We start from the raw sequence: 7,494 nt of genomic DNA on the forward strand, positions 1-7,494 counted from the left end.
CCTTTCTTCCAATATTTAGATGAACACCATTTCTATGGTTGAAGGGATGACAAAGATTGTGAATAACTCATTTCAGTTGAGTACCTACAAAATAATGCCGGGACTTTATCGTAACAATATTAACTAGGTAGCGTTATAAGGCCACACACACATTTGAGTGACAGCAGTGTGTCAGCCAGGACAAGGCTGGCAAAATTTTGTGAATTTTCAAATTTGGAAACCTTTCATTGGATTTAACAGGAATCTTAATCCATGAATATACTGAAGGTTGACTCTTAACAGGGTATTTCAAATATAGTTGAGGAAAACATCCATTTAGTATGCCTGTTAATATTCTTACAAGTAATTTCATTTTTATGGCATTGAACTGACAATTCTTTGTTTTGTTTAACTTCATGTTGCAATGTTCATTAATTTTAGAAACCCACTATTAGCTTCAAGAATATGCAAGCATTTTTTTGTTATCATATCAGCGTACAATTGTTTCTATAATCCTAGGTCATAAGGTAATCACTAATTATATTACAGTGGTTGTGCCTCACTATACAGGATCGCTGATGTCTCACTGCCATAAAAGTTGTAACTAGTCATTGGAACTATGGTACCAATGCTGAGTAATTCTAATATCCTTTCCAAATGCTTGCAGTTGTGCAAGCTGTTCCAAAGGACTTAAGCAACGGAGACACCAAATGGGACAATTGGGGTGGAAAAATGTTGGACACAGAATCCAAATCCTTCAGAAGTACAGACGTGAAGTAAAAGAGCATATGGGTAAAGAGTGTCTCGCCTTTGGCAACGGCCTGCTTTGTTTGTTTTTGTATCCACAACGCAGAATATAAAAGCTTGAAAAAGTTGATGATGTTTTTTCAACCTAAGGCGTTTGCCATCCTGTTCAGTGCAGCATGCAAAAAAATCCCGATGATATTTGTCATTTAATACTGATGATTCAAAATTGCATATCTGAAGAGCTTTGACTGGAAATGTATTTGCATGCCATTGCTGCATAAATCCAATCACCCTTTAATCGCCCTTCCCGCTGTCTTTCCATTGATGCTCTCATCTGTTTACGTCCTTTGCGATTTCATGTCCCCCCCGTCCCATGTGAGAGCGTTTCTCCTTTCATTGACAACACCCTTCTGATCACCCTCTCCTTTTAATCAAGCCCGATAGTACTTTTTAATTAAGACATCAGTTGTTGTTTGATCACTCTTGATTTTCTGAGAGAACACGAGGAGGTATGGGGGAAAAAAAGAGGCACTCTGGGCTCTTAGAGGGTGTGTGAACATGACTGAACGACTTCAATTGGGCCTGTTACGTATTCGTCAACTCTGCTCCCTCAGCTACTGTGGTATGAGGTGAGTACTTCACTCCTGATCCAACACACATCCACCTCCAGAGATCCATACTAGGCAGATTGTATTGGAGGCCTATTGAGCGCCCTACTGTCAATAACCTGGGATGAACACACATAGACACACACACACAGTAAAAACATCCAACAGTAAAACTGCCCAAACTTAACTTTGTTTTTAGAGTTTCAGTTTCTGTCAAAGCCTTGACATCAAGTGTTTTCCCTAAGACACTTGATGTGCTTGGGTGCTTATTTTTAAGATAATAAAATGAGCAATGAATTGTATTTCTTTTCCCTTCACACCATCAGGCTCTTTCAGTGGTTATTAAAAGTCCTTAGAGTAAGTTCATGAATAATATAAATACATGAATTATGCATTATGACTATTAGTAGGGTAAGAAGATGTTAGGTTAAAAAAATCTAAAGTAAAATGTGTTGATCATTCTATCAACTAATATACTGTAGCTAATAAACACTGGATTTTTTTAATTCAAGTGTTTGTTATTGTTAATGCTGAAACATTTAAAACCTTCCTTTTGGATAGTGCTGAAACATACTTTAAGAATTTTCAGGATAACTTATTGACTATATCTGACTGAAATTTAGCTTGTTAAATAGTTAAACCAAACACAAATTTTAAAATTTGCATACATTTGTATAGTCATGTTTTTCCTTTTACAATACTCTCCAAGATGTAATACAATGAAGCTTTTTATATTTCTATGTATGTATGTATCTACATTTTATAATTACTGTAGTCTTAGGGTGCCAGGAACAACTGATAATTTCTCTTGAATGTGCTTGGAAAGTCTATAAATTCTGAAGGGAGATAAATATCGGCCTATCTATAGTGTTGTTCTCGCCAAAGGCACTAAACGTCTAATACTTATTCGCACTAATGGTGTGGGTGGATGGAGTTATGTATGTGTACGTGCAGGGTGGTGATGGTGTAGGGGGTTGGGGGCTTTGCTGTATGGACTCATTGAGGGTCCTAATGGAAAGCTATGGGACCTGTATCCTCAGGCAAAGAGTGATTCACAGGATGACAGAGGCCTCAGTCCGACAGGCCTGACCTATATCCCTATTTGCATAATAGCGAGCTGGAAAGAAGAATTGACAGATAAACTTTTTTTTTTTCTCCAAGTGCCACCTTGACATGTTTTTGGTGTCTTTGTCCAAAGTGATTTGTGTGCTTTATCGTTAAAAGCAACACTGCATTAATGTGTATGTTTTTCGTTTTGTACTGTTTGGCCAATTAGTTTGTTGATGTATGTGAGTCACGGGGAAGAGGTACTGTGTGTGTACGTGTGTGTGCGGTCCCCCTGGCATGTCCTGGATCCTGTAGCGGGATAGCGAGGCCTTTCTGCCTGGTTTACTGATGAGGCCTGTTGTGCTTCCAGACAATTTAGCAAAGGAAACTGCACAACAAACATAAACAGACAGCGAGCGAGCCAGGCAATAAAAGAGAGCGCACACACACAATCGAAAACAAAACGTGCATGGCTGCTGATTTTAGTGTTGCTTTTGTATATCAAGACATGCATGCTAGTCATTGTATAAGGAATTTCTTGGTGTTACGTTCTTGAAGTACAGTATGTTGAAATATTGAAGTTTCAAGAAATACTAAGATCTATTGAATTGTACATCAGAATCAAAGTTGCCACTGCCAACTTGTTCAAAACATCCACCTTGAACGGAGAGGTAGTCAGCAAACTGATGGACAAATTTATCTCATCTTTCTCCATTGTGCCATTGTAGTTTTTCTGTCATCGCAAGACAATGGAGGTCACTTGACTACTGTGCTGCTCAGGTGATGATGGCTGGGTCACTAAATGAATGTTGAGGAGAAGAGAAAAAAAGGACGAAAAACAAGTTTTGGGATCTTGGACCAGGCCCCGCTGTTGATGGAGCGCTGGCACGGGCAAGCAGAGCATTGCGTGCATGTTTGTTTGTGTTCCTCTTTGGTCATCGTAGTTCAAAAGCTGAACTGCACCCCAAGCTTTGGTAATGATGCAGCCTGCCACAAAAGACTACAATAACCAACAGTCTGCGGCCAGCCAATTACTGTCTGCTGCAATTATATTTCCAATTCACAAGTAACAGAGGGAAAGTGGCCCAACTCAACTAATCATTTCGAGCAATTACTTTTAAAATTAATTAGAAAGTTTTTTTTGCTGTGCGTGTCTGAGTTTGGGAGAAGTTTTTGTTTTAGTGTTTTGTTGCCATTTCACTTTGTCAACTAACTTGAATAGAAAAAGCAGGGGGAGAGGTAACGGCGAGTTTCTATCAGTATCGGGGCAAGCAAAACATCCAGCACAGCCGCAGAATTGAGGAACTTGGTCATTATAAATGTCTGGCAAGTTTTGAGTTAATCCGTTGTATGAGAGAGAATGCCGTTTTCATTGAGCGGGTGTCTGAAACGCTGGCTCAAGTGATCAAATAGATTCTTGGCGATGTCAGCTTGACCGCCGTGAGAGAGTTTGTGAACTCGTGACGAGTGTGGGATGTGACTCGATTGTAGGATTCTGGGATGTTGGATACTTTCCATGGGAAGAAGAACAAACAGTCTGAAAAATCCTCGAGCCATTTATTATGTTTCTGTACCCCTTGTTTTTAAGGTCATGGTGAGTTTTCGGTGAGAGGTCAGACCTACCCTGGATTGGCCACCAGTCTGTACAATAGACAACTATTAACACTCAAGTGCTCAAGAAAGCATGTTTTCAGGATGTGGCAGGGGCAGGCGGCCCTACGCCAGAGTTCAGGGGTGGGGGGGTGCTTTAGCCCCGTCAGAAATCTGTATAGTCCAACCCAGTTAAGCCGCTCCAGCAATTAATTTCATATTCAAAAACATATTCCTTGATGATGTTCTCAGCCCCCCATGTATTGGTGAAGTCCCTTTGTATCGCCGAGAAAAAATCCTGGAGCCGTCTCTGATGTGAATAGTGGAGTGCCCAGCAAAAATCCACACAATCTTAGGGTGAACACATAGTTGTTTCATGTTCCAACATGAGATTCAAACTCAGATTTGCTGACTGAGGCAGATGTACTAGCCACAAGTAGAGAAGTGTAGAACAACAAAGTTGTATTTTTGTAGGGGTTATGTTATTATAATTATTTCTTATTCTTATTTATTATTCCAATTGTTTTTGTGTTATAATTCATAAAAATGATATAAATTAAGTATTTCACTTTAAAAGCATATGCAAAAAAATCTATATAGGATTCGTGTGTGCGGCCAGCTGCAAGTGGGGTGTGTTTTTGTTTCAGTGTGTGTGACAATGTTTCCAATCGTAAGATCAGCAAGATGGTCTGTTTTATATTTCATGAGTCTTGGGGTTTCTTTTTATACCGTCCAACCTTCGACACGCAAATACCTGCTATACATACAGCTGGTTAAGACACGCACTCGCGTACAGAGACTTGCAAATGTAAAAAGTGTGTTGTAAAGACAAATGGGCGGTCTCTCTCTGAGACTAATACCACCTAATAATGTGCAATGGCATCACTGAGATTTGCATAATTCTCGTTGACATGCTTCGCTAAAACACATGCAAATAAAGTATGCTTTGTCTTAACCATTAATTTGATGGGGAAAAAATAGAATTAGATAAATACAATACCAGTTTTTCAAATTAACTGCCAAATTCCCAAAACTTTTTTTAGGGTGATTTATAGAGCAGTCATAAATGAATAACTTCTACACTCCAACCTTTGAAATGCTATCTCAAAGTCTTTATTTAATTTCTAATTCCTGGCCTGCAGTGTCACCCATGGTTTCTTACTTGGTCCACTTTTTTTTAAAAAAAATTTAAATCACAAATGTAAATTAAAATGAATGATTTGAAAAATGCATTTCTAATATATATACAATACAAATAGCTTCTTGATCTTAAGCATATGACAAGATGTTTAATTATGTAGTGATTATTATCATTACATGTAATCCTCAACCATAGATTAAGCCCATTTCTTTCTAGATAATATAAAACGGTGATTCTCAACCTGTGGGTGCTGAAATAAAAGCTAATTTTGGTTAATATAATACGTCACTTTCAGGTTTTCTGACTTTTTTGACATCAGGTAAACTGGCGAACATAATGTGTTACTGAGCTTTGTATTCAGTCTTTATTTCTATGCAGATTGTGTTGTTGTATTTTTCTTAAGCATTGATGCATGGGTGCTTGAGACTCAAAGCAACAAATTAAAATTAGAGGAGAATGCACCTCACTCACAGCAATTACTTTTATGCCACTGCTCAGCCACCAAGTATTATTATTATCATCGTATTGGTAATTGCTAATTATGTACAAAAAAAGGAATCCACAATTTGTGATTGTTCCAATCTAATGTGCTAATGGGAATGAATATTTCAAATCTTTGTTTATCTGCTGCTAATAGGATTGAATTTGAGATGCTGAATGCTTCACAAGCACACTTCTCGATTTGATGTTTGTCTTCATCTGTGCCCTGACCCGTTCTTGTCGGAGCACCATGGCCATTATGTTCACTGCGAGGGTCTCTGAGCTGGAGATTTCTCTAGAGTGTGCAAACTGTAAAGGAAAGGAAATCTGAGAAAGGGAGAAGCATGGGGAGAGGGGGTTGAAGGGGCACGGCTACAAAAAAATGGGACATAGAGGAGTGGTAGTTTGATTGAAAGTTGTCTGGCCTGATGCCCACTGAGGTTGTTCCCCCTGTGAACTGTTATTATCAGCGGAGGGACTTCCCCATCGCCTTGGCAGGGAGTGTCTCAGTTCTCTCCCCTGGAGGATGCTATCCCATTTTGGAGGCCTTGAATAGGGGTCCCCGCATCCTGCGTGAGTTCTTTTCAGAGGGGAACTCATTGGCGTAAACAGTCTTCATGTCAACATCAGCATCTCAGACTTCTCAGTACGAAATTCGTCGGCCCTGTGACCTTGTCCCCTGACCCCCTCCCTCCTCAAAGAAACATTGCTGTGGGCAGGAATTTGATTTGAATAGTCAGCCTTTAGAAATTCTAATCTCTATTCAGCGGAACGTTTAAGGTCAAACGCAATGTGTCGATCTCCACTTTGTCTGGATTTTTAACCATTTTCCCCCCTAGAATATAATGGCATTAATAAGCCTGTGATTTTTAACATGCAGCTCAAGCATGAGCTTTTTGGTATTATTTATACCCACTTTGCCATTACTGTGTTTCAGGTGCGTGGTTGCGATGTTCGGTGATTGGCATGTTCAATGTGCTGTGTGTAATGCAAGTAAATCCACTGTAGTGTGTGTGCACTACAGACAAAATTTCAAGACACACAAAGACGGAAACAGGGAGCATGCAGGTGTCACGGATGGGTTTATTAAATTTTGGTTTCTTTTGTATTCTCATTATGTTTTCTGAAGGGTACCAAAATTATTCCGTTTGACTATTTTGGGTACCCCTTTTGTTGATATGCCACCTTGAGTCGTATGTATGTTAAATGTGGGGCTCGCCATTGCAATTTGGAGGATCTGAGTTCATCATCCATTTCGCACAGCATAGATTGCAGTCAGCTAAAAAAGTGTTGTCATTCTTTAAGTATCTCCACATGGCTGACATGGCTCTTGCAGTCATGTGGTATCAGTGTGTTAGTATTGGAACATTTTCTCAAGTGAAAGTACAAGGACAGACATATACGTATATCGACACCAGTTTCAGTTTTGGTGCATCCCTAATTCCAACTAGGGGATTAAACAAAACTGAAAATGAACATAAACTTATAGGACTCTCGATGTCAACCATTCCACATACCGAGAGAACAGACCCAAAATACCAGATGTCCTTCGTTGTTGTCCTCTTTCTACTTTTCCATTTGTCTCCAGTTCATTGGCGGGTTACATTGCTATCATGTCACACAACCAGATAAGGGTTTCTGAACTGTACCCTTCCAAGCTGAAAGTGGTCACACCTGGAGCCCAGGTGCCACCTATGCAGCCATCTGGGTAAATAGTTGCTTTTGTAAGTGCTGCATTGTGTCTTAATGTGGTAAGTGAGTGGGATAAACACAGAGCACAGCTTCCCCTGGTGAGGAGCTGTAGTTGGGCTGTATTGTAGGCCTGGTGTTTACCGCCCATCTTTTAGTTTCTGCAGCCAATAGATGGCCATGTGTGGATCATGCAGCAACCATTACCCCTTC

The sequence above is a fragment of the Syngnathus floridae genome, chromosome 3, assembly GCF_059516105.1.
Source record: "Syngnathus floridae isolate MCC-2025c chromosome 3, RoL_Sflo_1.0, whole genome shotgun sequence".
Classification (NCBI taxonomy): Eukaryota; Metazoa; Chordata; class Actinopteri; order Syngnathiformes; family Syngnathidae; genus Syngnathus; species Syngnathus floridae.